Here is a 17,521-nt window from a genome sequence, read left to right as displayed (position 1 = left end):
TATATTCTGTTTATACATGGGAATTCTTTTCAGTAGATCTCATTTTTTTAAATCCTTCCAACACCCCCAGGTAATGCAGCCAGAAAGGTTAAGGTTTCATTCCACCAGTGAATTCTCAATGTAATTTTACAACAACAAAGCACTGTCCTTGTTCATCTGGTTAAACACAGACCCTGCCACATCACTGGAGATGCTGCAGACATCAGGCTCTCTGTAAGTCCACCATACACATTTCGGTATTGCCTCTCTTTGTGCGTGTGTGTTTCTTGCAAGAGATGGTTTGCAACAGCTTTTATAAAATTGTAGTAGAGTTAATGTTTGTCTCTGCTTCCCCAAGCACAAACTATATATACTTCTCCCATCACACTTAGAAAATGTGACCCAGAGCAATGTCTTGATAATTTGGAGTAATGGCTGTAATCCTCAGAGTTTGATCTTACGAGACCCAAGCTGCCCAGAGCTTCCATATAAGCCATGCAGCAATGAAATTACTCTGCTTCTGGTAAAGGACACTTTACAGAACCTCACAGTACTGAGCTGTGCCTGGTCTTTTGTATCCATAAGCCATGTGGCGTGGCTTGTCTAAAACACTAACCCAAAATGAAATCAGACCAAATCATGTACTGTAAGCGTGACAGCCAAACAGAGCCCTTCATCTCAAAATAATATGACAGCAGTGCACAAAAAAGCAGGAGTGCTAGTGCAGCATTGTAAAATGTATTTTCACACCGTACAAGAGCCATAGGTTGGGAACCCATCACCAAGGGCCAATCGTGCAGACTTCTTATTGATACCACGGCATGCTGCAGGAGGAAAACGTGTACGGCGGCTTGCCTGCTTCCTGCCACCCTACGCACATATCTCCGCAGATGCCACACACATGGAGAACCCTCTGTGTAGGCCCAAGTAGTGCTGGAAACAATGCTATCAAGTAGAAGAAAGATCAGTACATGGTCAGTCCCCCTCATCCCAAAATTTCAACACCTTCCACTCTTCTGAGTAGTTTGGTTGCAAAGAGCCCTTACAAGTGGGCAGAAGAGGGACTGAGCCATGCTTATGCAGGGTAAACCCCTCTATACTCAGAGCAGAAGCAGCAAAAACATAAATACAGACAGACAAAAGCAAGTCTTCATTTTGAAACAGAAATAGCAAGTTTGAGATTTCTAAAATGCCAGGTGGAGGAGAAGTGTCATCAAGAACATACCAAGGCCTAAATCAGCATGCCAGGGCAGCTTTAATCCAGCAATTAGGCTGAAATAGCACAAGATCCGCTCACCAAACACACAAGACATCACATTGAATGCTTCCTTCTGCAGTTCCTCCATTCCCATCACTACCTGACCCAACAAAGATAAAGCTCAGTTAAGCACTTCTACACGTGCAGTGACCGCCTCTCCAAGGTGCACAACAGGTACACACAGTCAGGTATGAGGAGTTCCTGGGTGAGACAAGGACTGCCACCCTGGTATTCAATATCGGAGATGTAAGGCCTAAGGCTATAACAGTCATTCGTATGTGATTTCAGTAACTGTGTATAATCTTCCACAATAATATCCACGAGTGGTGGTGGTGGTGGTGATGCTAATTACTTAAGTTTAAATACAAAACATAGTGAAATGCTGTAATTCCATTTTCAGACAGCTTTACCCTGAACATTAAACATTATTCAGCTTATAAAAAAAAATTATCACCTTAACACAGTCACCTTAAGGAACTTGCATGGTTTAATCATCACTTTTAATCAGGCTAAAAAGTAGAGTATAAATCAAGGCCCTTTTTGAGGCACTCTCAAAAGACACAAAAAAAGGTTCCATTCTTTATTTGACTGAAGTGCACATTATGCTGAAGTGTTAATGAGAGCAAACAAGAGTAACTGAAATCAGTCTCCTGCTAATTTTCATAATTTGTAGTGGAACACTTTTCTAATTAATAATAGACTTCTAGAGACATCTATGTTGACAAATACACACATGCTGCACTCTACCTTTCTGGCATCTCTCTTCTCTGTGCTGGTGTACACGTAAAGGTGCTTTCATACTTTTATTCCTACAAGGTGGTTAGCAGAGAGCTTACATTTCTCCCATGAGTCTTCTAATTGCACCACACTGTCCCCCTGTTCAGGAGTCTACCTTAGAGGATACTGACATTTCAAGACTGAGGAACTCAGTAACAGCAACATGGTTCTGCATTCAGATACACACCGAAACAAGCCTACTTTACAGACAGTTGTACCATAGAATTTGTAGGAAATAGTATGCTTAAAAAAAAATAATAAGGCTTTAATTTCTCTATCTTTACAGTCTGCAGCTTAATTGCATTGCTTATACAACAGCTGGCTGTCAGTTAACACATTAGCCCAAAGCTGTAAGTGGTATAATGGAAGGATGCATTTGTGTGCCTTCAGTACCCATGGGGGCACTGGAGATCATTGCTCAGACACTGCAGGTCTTGAAAGCTTTTGGGACCACCTTCTGCTTCCCAGCCATTCTTCTGGCAAAGTCACTCTAGCCAACTTTGTCTTACAATAGGCCTAGAAGAACATTTAACAGCAAAGGGCAAAACACCCGCACCAAGATGAGGCACCAGAGTGCTTGCTGTCTCTTTGCCATACAAGGCTGTCATGACGCATGAGGGGTTCTTGTGCTTTTAAAATCTGTCTTCCCGCACACACCAGCCTTAGCAGTCAAGGCTAAAAATAATCTGCATAGTAAGCAAAAAACCCCACATTTACTTTGCTCCTCAGATATATTTGGGATATATACAAATGTATATATTGGGATGTATTTGGGATATATACAGTATGAGCTGCTGCCCAGTTATAACCTGTTTATTGTGCTCTAGCACATAGCATGCTCTGAGCTGACAAAAAAGTTGTCTTCCATCCACTACTTTTTTTTCATACATTCTGCATGCCTTTGCTCCAGCTCCCCAAAACCTGCTGCATGCTGACCTCAAGAAATGGTGTCAAACACTAGCAGGTGATGGCGTCCATTTACTAAACTACCCCACGATGTCAAACCTACTGAATGTGTTCCTCAAGCGTTGCTCACATTAGCACAGGCCTGAATTTGAAAGCATTTGCCTCACCCTCTTAAGACACATAATTTCATTGCATTTTAATTTATTTTAAAACTCTGTAATCTCTCAAAGATCATCACTTTTCCTAGTTGTTCAGCCCCTGACCCAGCTCACATTTCTGCTGCACATACCAGCAGCCCTTCAAGAAACAGGAACAGCAAAAAGCAGCTAGTGAGAGAGGAAAGGCCACACTAAAAAAAAAAAAACCACAAAAAAAAAACAGAGAGAGAGAGAGAGAGCAGGAAGGTGGAAATGGAGGAAAAGGCGAGGAGCATGAGAAGTAACTGAAGGCTTAGGATTTGTGCATGCAACAGTACAGTCCTACGAGCTCTGTAAGGGACATATTCTTATTACTTAATTGCATCCACTATCAACTCCATGTGTCCTTTGCAGTCTAAGCCATTACTCATGTAACTCATGTTAAAAAAAAAAACAGATGCAGCCAGTATCTCCAGAGAAGTCAGTCTCTCTCCACTGACTATAACCCTTAGCACCCAACCCTAATATTTATTGTTAGGGTAGCATGAATCTCACAAGAAGCAAAGTAAAACAAAGCCTACTGTGAGAGAGAACTTTAGACATACTCACATCACTATTTGCAGTCACCCAAGCCAGTATCTTATTTGTCTTAAACAGCAACATCAAGTCATGTCTTTAAAAGGCTCCCTGCACTAAATTGAGGGCAATATAGGATTTTTAATTCTTAAATAGAAGTTGGAAGCCTAAGGTAATCACTTATTCCTACCAAGTAGGTTTTTTTGGTTGTGCATTTTTTGTTTTTTAAATAAACACTAAATATCACAAGGCGTACCACAAAATATCACAAGATTTAAGTCAATGATGCCACCTTCAGTGATGCAAGAGATGAGTTTTTTTCTGCCTCATGCATTATTTTTTTTTTCCACCTAAATAGCCTAGTCACCAAAAAGCAGTTCTAAAGTTATCAAGCACCTTCTGGAAGTTTATTCTGCATGTCAGACCAAAACATTATTAAGAAAACCTAACAGGAAAAAAGAAACCATTTCATTTGGACTCACAATGTTGTTTTAGTCAAGAGTTTTCCTCATGGTTAGAAGTTTCCTTTTAGTTGGAAAATTGACACCCATACCCTCAAATGATTTAACAGTGATAACTATTTTTATTCTTCTGTTGCTCGGATTTCTGGCCTGGCCATAAACATAAAAATCACATTTTTCATATGGGTTTGGTTTTCTCCATCCATTGAGGGCAAATGAAATGTAAGAGATTTCCAGGAACCCTTGCAATAAGACAGAGTTTTCTTAAGCAGCACATATTGGATATGTCTCCACCAAAACTCAGCTAACAGCTGGCTCTGATGGGAAAAATCATGCTGCGGTAGGAAAAATGTCAAACCTCAAAATAGGAAATCCTTTTTTTTTTTTTTTTTTTTTTTAATCATGAGTCAAGTGAATTACTGCCTCTGTGAAATATTTCAGCATTTTTATAGCATCTTCAACATCAAGAGTTTCAGAAACTATTAGCATTTTAGCAAGAATCTCTGTGCATACACCGTTTCTGATGATGACCTTTGCTTGCTATTAAACTAGCTGATCTGAAATTAGGCAAATACTTAATAAAAGCCATTAAAAGCAGAATTTACTTAACACAAGTATTATTCCTGGACAATTTCTTGGACATACTTCTTGGAAGATCATTCTCCACAGAGATGGGAAACCAGCAGTGTGCCCAGGTGGCCAAGAAAGCCAACAGCATCCTGACTTGCATCAGAATCAGCATGGCCAGCAGGATTAGGGAAGGGACTGTCCCCTTGTACTCAGCACTGGTGAGGCCACACCTTAAATACTGTGCTCAGATTTGGGCCCCTCACTGCAAGAAGGACCCTGAGGTGCTGGACCGTGTCCAGAGAAGGGCAATGAAGCTGATGAAGGGTCTAGAGAAAGAGGGAACCAACACTGTTCAGCCTGGAGAAAAGGAGGCTCAGGGCAGACCACACTGCTCTCTACAATTCCCTGAAAGCAGGTTGTATTGAGATGGGTGTAGGTCTCTTCTCCCAAATAACAAGCCACAGAATAAGAGGAAAGGGCCTCAAGTTACACCAAAGGAGGTTTAGATTTGGATATTAGGAAAAATTTCTTCACCAAAAGGGTTGGCAAATAGTGGAACAGGCTGCCCAGGTAACTGCTTGAGTCACCATCCCTGGAGATGTTTTAAAGATGTGTAGATATTGCACTTAGGAACATGGTGAACTTGGCAGTGCTAGGTTAGTGGCTGGATTTGATCCTAAAGGTCTTATCCAACCTAAATGATTCTATAGGATGCAATGAACAACAAAGTTGGGTTTAGCCAGTTTTATCTTAGTTGCTTTGGGAAGAGTATCCCCAATACCACGTATCTCTCCCATCTCTAGTGATGCATGCAAGTACCACCTGTTGCTCCTCTTTAGATACCATAGTCTGTAACACCACTCTATTCACCAGGTAGAAAAGTATCACTTAGGGCAAGGAACAATGCCAAAAAGTGTTACTCTGTAGGACTGCCTCAATTTCTGTCTCATTCAAGACCAGTCCGAGACTGTAGGCAGCCCACTTTGAAAATAAAAGAATTAATCAAGGAACAAATAAACCCTCTAGGCCCAGGCAAAAAGGGGGAAAGGTTGCCAGGGCACTAGAGATTTACAGTTGTTGTTCTTTGCCTTCTCGTCTACCCGGAGATCACCCAAGAAGAAAGCACCCAGTGACCAAGAAGGGTCCCACGTGAAGCACACCATGATGTGTTCAGTAATCGATTCCCACTCAGCACACAATGTAGTGCCCATTCATGCTGCTGCCACACAGCATCCCCAGAGACAGATTTACGGCGTTACTGTGACAATTCCTTGCTTCCTTCTCACAACAAACTGACCTTTGGGAAAGACTGTAGATGTAACTACAGTTGTGAAAAATTACTCTGTGTTAGGAGTGTTAAGATGCAACAGATGCCTATTCCCTCCTCAAGTTCTTCACTCTAACTTCTGCTTTTCACTCATTAAAATACTGCTCACATCTACAAGTACCAACTCTGAGGTTTCAGTACGTATCATGTAAGAATACTACATTATTACCAAAAAAAAGGAGGGATGCCCACATTTCAGACACATTCACTCAGATCCCCCATGTGAAGCCATCAAATAGAAACCACAGCATCCATAAAAATCTAATTGAGAAATATTTGCAGGGAAGATAAAATAGTTGATCACACCACCACCACAAAGCAGATGGAAATAGCAACAAATGACAGAGAGGAATAGATGTTGGCATAAGGAAGATTAAATGAAATGAAAAATAAAATGTACTTAGACAGTACCTAGCCTGCAAAGATGTTGCATTAGATACTCTAGATCTATCCAGCAAGAGTTTTTGGCTCTTGAGGCTTTAGAGTAGAAGCATTGTAAAGTTATAGCCCTTCAGCAGTGGGGACTGTTCAGTCTGATTCACCATGCCAAGGACACTTGTATTTTAACATTTCCTAATTTTTCATTATTGCCTTTGCAGATTTAAGCTTGTACTAGCAGCAGAATTAAAGATATAATAAAATGAAACAGCAGAGGATACACATACTGATAGTACCAAGCATATTCATAAGTTACACATCATACGGGGTGTCTGCATTGCAAATCAACATTGATACATTCCACATACATGAAATTTAAGGCACCCAAGTTACAATTCAAAAGGAACACAAAAGAAGTCTCAAAATCATTTTCTTTTTCTGGTTTACTGTTTTATGGTATTTTTTATCCTGAAAAGAAAACAGAATTTCTTTGGGGGAAAAAAAATAATAAATTTGCTGTGTGTAAACACGTTATGGTATTTTGAAAAAAACTTAAAAGCCTGGGAGAAATTGTTTTTTGAAAACCATAAGAACTAAACTATCAGTTTACTGCTAATTCACTGTGCTGCAAACTCCCTCCCAAATGCAAATAAACTCTGTGTCCTTTAGGTCAGGTAAATGAAAATAGTCTTTACAACCTTCTACTAATAAAAAGCATCTGTCAAATTTGCAATACAGAGATGAAAAGCATTTTAAAATTAAATCTGAAACCCCAGACTGAAACACACTGTGCTTTAATTTAAACACGTTACATTGTGTGGTTATTATTAAGCTCTTCACTCACAGTGTCATTTAAGTGTCATTTTGATATTTTGTTTGAACAAAGAGGTGTCAAATTATGGAAACCAGTGTCAAGTCCAGAAACTTCATGAAAATGTAGCCCTATCTGTAATAGCACCATATAGGGTTTCATTTCAACAGCATCATTACACAATTTTAATGGTGCTGTAGCATTTGCCTCATAGATCCCCACCCCTGTGAAAAAACTTCCCCAGCATTCTCATTCTGCTCAGCCACGAGCGCTGTTGGCAGATTATATGCAATCAGCAGCTAATACTATAAAACACTCATGCTGTAATGGTCACGTGAAGCCCATGACTGTGAGGTCTCTGCAGTGCTAGACTGAACCTGCACGGGTGCACGGACAGCCCACCTTCCCCTTAAGGCCAAATCTGGCCATTCAAGGCCAAACAGGATGATGACCCCTACAGTTCTCCTCAACCTTGCTAATGCACAGAAAGGGAGGAAGGTAGGCCAGCAGATGACATCCACACAAGGAAGCAGGAGGCAGCGATGAACTAACTGCATAGCAAAAGGGATGGTTGGTTGGTTTGGGGTTGTTTGGGGGTTTTTGTTGGTTTTTTTGTTTGGGTTTTTTTTCGGGGGGGGGGGGGGGAGTTGGGTGTTGGTTGTTTTGTTTTTTTTCTTGTTTTGGCTTCTTGTACAAGGGTATTGAAGCTAATATGAGCTTGCAGACCATGTCTGCTGGACAGTGTCCCCCTAACCACTTTGAGCCTGTTGTCCATTTGGAACCCTGTCCGGCAAAAAGGTCAGAGAGCATAAGTAATTCAATTTCTGCAAGTTTCATGGAAGTGAGCAGCCTAGCACTGGAGACAGACCCTACTAGCTTCTCCAGTGAAGGGAAGAATTCAAAATAGCAGTCAGTCTCTTATCATTTCCTTTGCCCATGAAACAAGTTACCTTTTTAGAATGAAAAAAAAAACTGTTTAACTCCTATCTCCCCAAAGGACCACACAGAAATCTCTTCAGACTATTTCCTAAAAGTACAGGGACAGAAAAGTCTTCTGACTTTCCAGGTCTTTTTGCATCGGACACAGGTGTTTCAGGAAAAGTTTCCTGACATCAATGTATGATCTGCACTGAAGTTGCACAAGAAGAGCTAAGATGCTTTCCTATGTTCCTTGCTTCCTGCTAAAGAGATAGATTGCATGTGCCATGCCAATAATCTCAGGTGTCACATAACCTCCTAGTCAAGTAATAAATTTTTTACTACGGCTCTCTATTTCAAAGGGAGTCAGTCAGTTAACTGACCATCAATTAATGCTCAGCAAGGAACAATACAAAAAGAGGAACTGTTCTGAACAGCACAGATCTTGAAACAAAGAGTGTGCTCTTAAACCAGATACCTCTGTATTCAAGCCAGTATCTTGCTTCACTGAACATCTATTTTAATACATAAGTGGTTACATTTGCTAGCAAGACATCCTGTTGACAGCTATTCAATCTTGCCCCACTTTGGCATGACAGTCTCACTCGTTCTGCAGGGTTCAAGTGAGTGCTCAGAAATATTCAAAGCATTATAATGCAATGTATTTGAGGGCATAAGGCAAAAGCTTTGTTTCCCAGAACGAAGTCTGAGGGGCAGCATCCCCTTGAGGACCTTGCAAACAAAGTTACCCTGGAGACAGTCCTTGAGGAACAGTGGCAATTCCCTGCAGACAAGATTATCTGCTGGGTTTGTTATTTTAAGGGGGTTTGGGGCGGGTGGGGGGGTGGGAGAGCGGTGCTGGGTTCTCCACTCCTTGTTTAGGAAGTGGGAAGGGAATGAAAGTGAAGGAGGGAAAATAAAGTTGATTATGATGTTTGTAAGTCATTTAAGGGTCTGTATAATGAGAAAAGTCCTTCACTCCCTCTGCTATACAATAGCATCATTTTACTGGCATGAAGTACATAGCTTTCACAGTTCATTCACTTTCTTTGCATGATTTTCTCCTAAACTTTGCTTTGAACTTCATAATCTAATGAAAGCAGAACTTGACCAACTTCCCCACTCAAGAACTGAGGAAGTTGTGGTGTCTGCCTACATAGTCTTCATTTTGCACAGCTTAACTTAAACAGCCAAGTCCAGCACCTTCTTTCTTAGCCTGCTGAGGGAAGGTGGGTCGCACCAGGAAACACGTTTCAGACAAAGAGCCCAACCAGGAGAGAACACACATGACACTAGGATTTACAGCTTACCTGAGACAACACAGCAAACTCCATTCAAAGTAGATTTTTTATTTTTTTATTTTTAATGTTGTCAAAGCCACATGTTCAGCTTTATGAACAATCATTCCCCTAGGCTTTCCCTGAAAAAAATACCATTGCTATAACCCTTCCCACAGCTCTAACTAGCATTACTGTTACCTTTCCAGCTCTAACTAGCTGTTTCCCCACAGCTTTAACTAGCTTTTCTATTATTTTCCATGCAGTATACCTCACTACTCTGTATTTTAAATTTATATTTGGCTTCACACATAATACCGCCGTGGTTTAAGCATTCTTACTGTATAAACGCTAGTGAATGTATTTATAAAAACTAAAGAACATTTGACAGCTCTGCAGTTACCACCTCCATAAGATACTCAGATTGCCATATCCTAATGTAAACCATTTAAAAAATAATAATAATTTAAAAAAATCACACACTGCAGTGAAGTCTACTGAAACAGTCTTGGCACCTAAACCTGTTCTGAGTCTAACTGCCACAGAGGTTTGTACCTCACAGCTCCCATAGGCTTTAAAGTTTACCCATTTTCATGGGTGCTAGACACACTGATCTTATTTCCTTGTTACCAACTTTTCTGTTCCCCAAGCTTGTCCTTCTTTAAGCTATTCAACTGTAATAGCATTCCAGAATTATATTGGATATGCCAGCCCTCCCCAGAAGCTATTCTTCGCTGCCTTTTGCCAACTGGCCAACAAGGGACAATGAAGTTCAACATATCAGCACTCCTTCAAGAGCTGGAGAATTTCATCTGTCATATATTTACTAACCAAAAAAGAGAGAATTTATTTGTGCAAGGCCTACGACCCTGAGAAAGTTGGTTGTTCACCAGATGTTCTATGGCTGAGTGTCTGCATAGCCTCAAGATGCAAGGCTAGTCAGTGCAGACCCTGAAAAATTAAGTTACTATCATGCTTTGCAAGAACTGCTGGCTGGTTAAAAGAGAAAGACCACAATTTAACATCCTAATGAGAGAAAGGCAGGAAGAGCTCAGATATCGTATAGGTGAATAGGAGGCAACCAGCATTACGGGGACAAAGAGTGCACAGGTCAAAACATGAATCTACATCAAGCCAGGCACCGATTAGAGCAGTCTTACCTTCTGGGGCCCGCTAGGACATTTTTGGCACCAATGCTACAAATCATGGCATATAGCAGATAGTCTAAACCATTTATGTTGCTACTAAACACTATTCCTACCACCCCCCCCCCCTTTTTTTTTTTTCATTTCCCCAAAGACACTAAACAGAGCATACATATTCACCCATTGTTGTGCGACATCTCCTCCATCTTACTGTCTTCCACACCCTTAATCTAAGGGTCCTGTGAATTCTGGCACACGATCTGAAGCAAGGATTGTAGCTGTCACGATGCACAGACATACACACAGCGCCTCACAGCAACTGCTCTGTATCTCTCTGGACATGTCAAAATAGCTTCTCACAAATAAAGAGCTCACCAGCTCCAAAAATTTATATCCAGACCTGTTTTTTCAGAAAATCATAAAGGTAAGCAAGAACTTTTATTAAGGCTGTCCGATACTGTAACACACGACTTCCAAGCACTTTTGTCAGCAGAGCTCGGAGACTCTAAGGTGTCTGCTAAAGATACAAATACATAACAAATTTGGCATCTGACTAAGCCTTTTTTTTTTTTTTCCAAAGTAAATTAAGGAAAACAACTAAACATTAGTAGATCTCTTAGTCCTCAGAATTTCCGCAGAGTAGTATCTAATAGTAAGATTTTTATTTGCATATGCCCGAAAGATAAGAGTTGTGATGACAGGCCAGATTTCCAGTCATGTCAATGAAATGAAGGCATGTTAAATGTTCCTTGCATTATTCCAAGTTTAGATAGACCAGCTCTCTATAGGCTTATTTATATATGCAGTGTGAAAATTATATTTAAAGCACACACACGCATATATATAAATATACAAAAATAAACTCAGTAACCTGGATTTTTCTACAACTATTACAAATAGACATTCTTCCTTAAAACATGTTACAAATTACATACACAGAGAAGTGAGCAGCAATGCTGGCAAAATATTATTTTAAGCGATAAACAGAACTTGGGCATGAATCTGTCTTGCAAAGCAGAGCTGTGCCTCCACTGCAGGAATAAAGGGGATACCTGCTTGCAGGAAGAGCTGTCAGCACTCCTGCAGAACGCTTCCCTCCAGCAGAGGGGCAGACATGTTAGGGGAAAGGAGATGATGCATCTTTGAGACATGCATGGCAAGCAGCAGCTGGCATGGTTACTACCAGCCCCTGGATTTGTGGAGCATCACTCTGGGTTTCTCTGTCTGCAGAGACACTTCCACATGGGTTTGTTCATCCACACCTTGAACTGCAAAGGACCTAAGCTCCTAGCCCGACGCCAGCTTGACACAACTAGCACAGCCTGTCTGCCTTGCTTACAAACCAACATGCACATTTCCCCCTCCACCCTGCTAGAGAGAGTACATACCAAAGCTAGTTTTCTTTTTGTCATCTACTCTCTTGATACTAAATCAACCCTAACTTCAGCCTCCAGCATTTCAGTAATAGAAGCAAAACATTGTGAATTAAGAACTGGAGACAGATCTCCAGCAACAAGAACTGTGGGGGCAGGGGATATGTGTCAGAAAACCCAAATCCTTATTTAATTCAGCAGCACTGATGACTGCTAATTGTTCCTAGAAAAGCTTGAAGGGGAACAGCTTCCCAAGAGAATAAGGACCAAGTGTAACACTGCAGCTCCTGGGGCAGGGGAGCAGCCCACCACCTGGTCAACTCTTAAGATTTACACTAAAATAAACAGTAAGATTTGGGAGACAATCATGCAAAGACAAGATGAGAGTACAATATCTTCCATGTTACACTACAGCTTTCCCCAAAATAACCCCTCTGGGCTGAGCAGACCAGATTCAAAGTACATTTACATGGAATCACTGACTTGCCATGGGATTTGGATTAGACCCACTCTAATGCATACACTGACTGGGGAAGATCTTTAGCATCCATGAATCTTACAAACAGAAAACCATGAAAAACTCACACCTCAGTGTTGGGTGCCTTGGTACACACCCTATGAGGCACTGCAGAAAGCAGCCCAATACAAAAAAGTACAAGGAAATACATTGCTCTGATTACAATTCCTTGAATTTATGGTATACATTCAATACTACACTGTAAGTAAAAAAAAAAAAAAAAAAAAAACAACCCACCAGCCTAGTCCTATGCTCTCTGTGATGGCTAATTGCAGCATCTGTGGCACGTTTGCTAGAAACCCACTGAGCATCCTGCAGCTTGGACATGATTCCTGAGAGAACAGAGATGGTCCTATGGTCCTACCAGGCACTGGGAAGGATATTTAGAGGGAGCTGCCCAGCACCAAACAGTTTCCTAGAATCAGGGAAATTCAATGTGGGGAAAAGCTTCTGAACTCTCCGACGTGCTTTTAATTTCTTCCCTTCCCGGAGTGTCTTTCCCAGATGTGTTGCTCATTTAGCAGCAGGAAACATCTTCCAAATTCAAATAAAACCACATTACCAACAACATAACCAATTTAAGAAATCATCATCACTAAAGGAACCAACTGAACAACAATGAATGTGCCAAGGGGTAATAAATATCAGATGGCTCAAGGATTCATTCAACATGACTGTGAAGTTGATAAAACGGATGTTAGAGATTTCTTCTAGGGAATCAGCAGTTTCATCTGCAATAAAGAGCTTCTGCTTGCTGTTCTTGCTGGGCCAAGGGTGCTGTGTGTAACACAGAAAAAAAGCAGATTTGCCCAGAGCTTATGGGAGCAGGTTAGCAGCAACTGAGGAGGCAGTGTGAGAATGAAGGTGGCTGTAAATTCATTCCCTCATACTCACTCCTTTCTAGTTTTAGCTTAAAGTACTTCAACATGCCCAGCTTAAACACGAGAACTAGAGCTAGACAACTCTCAGAAGTATCTCCTGCCCCAACTCTAATGGTTTAAGCTTAGCTGAAGTTATTAGAAAAATAAACAGGAGTGACATTCCATCGGTAGGCATGTTCTCATCCGGAAAAGAGGCGTTATAGCTGCATGGGAAGAATGGGCATATCAAGCTTCTGAGCTTTGCTTTCAAAACCTGGCCATGGTTCTCCATCTGCATTGCTGGAAAGGGTGGCTCTGCCCTAGCACTATGCAGCTACTGTGGCTTTGAAGCTGCCTTCAGGTCCTGCACTTCAACTATTGGGGAAAAGACACACAGCCTCATCCACCAGACCCCTTTACACTGCCCAGAATAGTAGGCTCTCTCCAACCTCTAGTAGCTTCCTATCATCTTTACCACATAAAAGCTTTATCTGGAAGTTTAGCATTAAGAAAGTATTAGGTATGATTAGCCATTAGCCAAATAGATCTCCCTTTTCCCACTCAGGTAATAATGCAATTGTTGAAAACAATCAAGGAATGAGTAGGCAGTCACCTCCCCTATTCACTGGGATGAGAAAAGGAAAGCTGCCCACTTCTGCTCCTCTTTCTCTACTGAACCAGCCTCATTCAACTTTGGCTTGCCCCACACCAGCCCATTTGGAGTGCCCTGCATGTCCAGAAAGACAGGGGACAAGCTGTCTTCTCACATGCAGAGATAGCTGCAGACACAGAAGTATTCCTGGTACTCCATGGTACGTCTGGGTATTGGGTAAGGGACAAGCTTTGACCCACTAAATTTTTCAGTTCTGGCAGCTTGGGTTTATTAACTCCAAAAGGATATTTTAAAAAATTATGCTGATGTGTTTATTCGTAAAAGTCAGGCAGGTTTTTAGGGTTGGTTTTGTTTTGTTGTTTGGGTTGTTTGTTCTGGGGGTTTTTTGGGTTTTTTTTTTAAAGAGTATTTACATCTAAAGCCAAATCATAGTAACAGTATCACAAACATGTACTGCATACATGGAAAATGACCATGGTTTTTCATTGGGCTGCTGTAATATTCCTAAAACTTAGATATCCACCAAAAGCGAAACGGCCCTGGCCTCGTCAATATCCTGATCAGCCAGAAGTTGCTGAAAGAATCAGTAAACTTACTTAGAGAGTAAGTCCCTTGGAAGCACTCACTTCTAATAGTTATTGCTTATTTATTCTGCACTTAACTATGACAAGAACTAGTTGTGGACAGGGCTAGCTAACAGTGCTTATTAGCCTGAGACTCCTGCAAGAGACACACACCAGGATCAGTGTTGATGAATAAACTCAACATCTCCTGAATCCCAAGAGAAAGAGTCAGCCAGGTATTACCCCAGAGGTCCTGTCATCTCATATGAACAATGTGCCAAGTACACAGCGGCTCTTCATTCATTTCTTCAAAAACAGTTCATTGGAAAGGGAATTTTATCTTGGTAACCTTAACTTCATAAGCTTTGCCTTTTGTCTTCAGTAAAAAAGAAGAGTATTAGAGTTTGTAGAAAGACAAAGAGAAAGAAATATTGAGCAAGATTTTAAGGGGTTCATAGCCCTTTTGGTTTTCCCCCTCCAGTACCACCCAAGCCACTTTCCAGGTTGGCTTATTTTTCTCAGCACGCTGCAGAGCAAGTATACCAGCTTGGTGTCTCTGGTGCTCTTCCACACTGCTGCAGACAATAAGTCTTGTCTATTCACTCAGCGCTCACAAGGACCAAAACCAAACATGCCAGCCATAGTAAGAGTGTATGACATGCACATATGCATAGCCTGACCTGGAAAAATATTAGATGACTCAAGAGACTGGTTGTGAGTTAATGTTTCCCAATCAAATCAAGACCAGGTGAGGAACAAATAAATCTAGTCATCCTACTTAGCAACTCCTTGGCAGCTGATATGAAATTAATAGTTAGGTCAGGTTTTCAAACAGCAGATGTCTGCACCACAACACCCACTCATTAGCGAGGGTTAATAACTGTGCAAATATAAATTCTTAGGGTTCACTAAAACTCTTGTCTCCTAAAGCTACTTAACCCTCTTTGTGACAAGATCTGTGTTGTACTTCACAATTCTGTTTTTTAAAAAGAAACTTTTTTAAAAGCCGTTCCCTAACAAAAACATTTTTATAATCACAGTAAAATATAATGGGAATTAAATTATGGTACAATAATTCACACTTAGCTGCACAGAGGCCATTTGGCCTTCACCTTTGTGCCTGAATGTGCTGGGCGTTAATTACTACACTGTAATTCACATGCTGTCATGTCTTACGGCTTAATTAATGCTACAAAAAAAAAAAAATCAGAGAGCACAGAGTTGGTCACTAGAGATCAGAAACCAGTCTTGGCAGGAAACGGTTACAAATGAAGAAAGCATCAGAGGTTATAGGCCTGTAGGGTAACACAACTCCCCCCTTCCTATTGCTGTGACAGCACGCACATTTTCTACTGCTGTAGCTCAGAAAGAAACCCACGTGACCTGCTACTGTATGTCACACATGTTAAGAAGCATGTAGGAAAGGATAACTTCCATGCATTAGTTTGGGCCCTAGACACCAGCTGCCTTTTGTACTTCAAGTCCTACAACTCCAGCTTCACTGCAACTAGAGCTGTGCTGATAGCTATGGGTTACATACCCCAAGTGTGCTTTAGAACAAATGGCAAGTGAAAGTAGAAGACCTTTTTTCCCTCCGTAACACTGGAAGATGCTGTGAGCAGATACACTTGCCAAACACTGAAGAAAAAAAGCCCCACCCACACCCTTTAAAAATCTCCTTCCTTATTTAGTATGAAATTCAGACATGAAAGAAATGGGTCCACACAGACCTGTGCACTGCTTCATGGCTTAATTGAGAATTACAGGGTGAATAGAGTCTTTGCATGGTTGAATTTCATCCTTTATCAGCTTATAGATTGGTCAGTCATCAGATGGGAACTTAATAGTCCTGTTTTTAATACATTGCTGCTAATGAAAGTACTATAGTATATACATAGAAAAGCCACCCCCTTTTATCAGGAGAAAACTTCCTTGATCATTTGTTCCACTATGGAAAAGGTGGCACAGCTGTAGGTAACACAAATTACCAGGAACAGCAAATATTAGAAATATTTCAAGGATGATTAATCTTTTAAAACAATGAAGTTAGGCAGAAGCCTGGATGTCAACTTGGCTATTTCACAACTAATAAAACACGTCTCTTGTATTTCATTTTGACTATATAAAGAGTACTGTAGGAAGAGGCAATTATCCACTATTCACTAGCTAACATAACACTTGTACAAGTATAAAGAAACACAGTATGTATTGTGAGCACTGACAGTATTTCCGTTGTATTAAAATAGTAGTGAAGAAAATGTTCAGCTCACATTAAACAGCACTCTGTCACTGAGGACCAGCTTGCTAGCATCACATATTCCCCCAAGAAAGATAATGCTGCTTGCTCTAACAGAATCATTGTCACCAGGCAACTACCAGTGCTGTTCAGTAATAAATATTTCCACTGTTCCCACAGAAACTGGCTTGGCATCTAGACCTGCTAATGCCTAGAGAGATCAGCTTGACCTTCAAGCATCATCTTTTCACAAAGATGCAGCCCCCCCTCACCACGTTTGTCTCCCAGAAACACTGGGAAGATGGCACAGAAGCACAGAGGGTGAGGAACAGAACAGCAGACAAGGTTCTCTTCCTTGCAGCTGCAATGACTTGAAAGGACTTCAAATTTAATTTTCTACTCTGCAAATGATAAATTAGTTCAGCCTCATCTTGAACTAATTCTCATACAGAGAGACAAGATGGCATCTGTCCCTAAATGCAGGAAGGTCACTTTACAGCTATGCTACAACTCTGCATAAATAAATTCTTGGAGAGCTGGGCCAGCAGCAGCTGTAGCCCTGCCACTTTTGTGGCCTTAAGTAGGCCTTTGTAGGCTTTAAGCCTCATAAAAATACAAGCTCCAGGATTTTTCAGGCTTTGTCTGAACTAGAACCTATTTTAGTTTAAAACTAGCTCCATCTACAAAGCTATTTGAGAAACTTTTGCTGCACCAGCAACTTGCTCTGAGATCAGATGACTCATCTAGTCCATTCCAGCTAACAGAAAAACTACTCTAATATCAGATACCTACTGTTTGTCCTGTAATTTCAACCAGGTTTTGGTTATATCATTGCCTAA

At 40.9% G+C, this 17,521-nt stretch overlaps 1 protein-coding gene and 1 long non-coding RNA gene across 15 annotated transcripts in view; one reads left to right on the top strand and one right to left on the bottom strand.

The window, feature by feature from the left end:
- Nucleotides 1-17,521, bottom strand: part of ADGRL3 (adhesion G protein-coupled receptor L3) — a 342,991-nt gene that overhangs the window by 320,068 nt on the left and 5,402 nt on the right. The gene's annotated exons all lie outside the window — the stretch shown is intronic.
- Nucleotides 9,277-17,521, top strand: part of LOC129783846 (uncharacterized) — a 30,717-nt gene continuing 22,472 nt past the window's right edge. For all 8 annotated transcript variants that reach the window (XR_008745880.1, XR_008745876.1, XR_008745878.1 and 5 more), the window contains exon 1: nt 9,277-9,437. This is a non-coding gene — a long non-coding RNA (uncharacterized LOC129783846). The remainder of the gene's footprint in view (nt 9,438-17,521) is intronic.

The sequence above is a fragment of the Falco peregrinus genome, chromosome 2, assembly GCF_023634155.1.
Source record: "Falco peregrinus isolate bFalPer1 chromosome 2, bFalPer1.pri, whole genome shotgun sequence".
NCBI classification, from domain to species: domain Eukaryota; kingdom Metazoa; phylum Chordata; class Aves; order Falconiformes; family Falconidae; genus Falco; species Falco peregrinus.
This window is presented reverse-complemented; position numbering and strand designations above follow the sequence as displayed.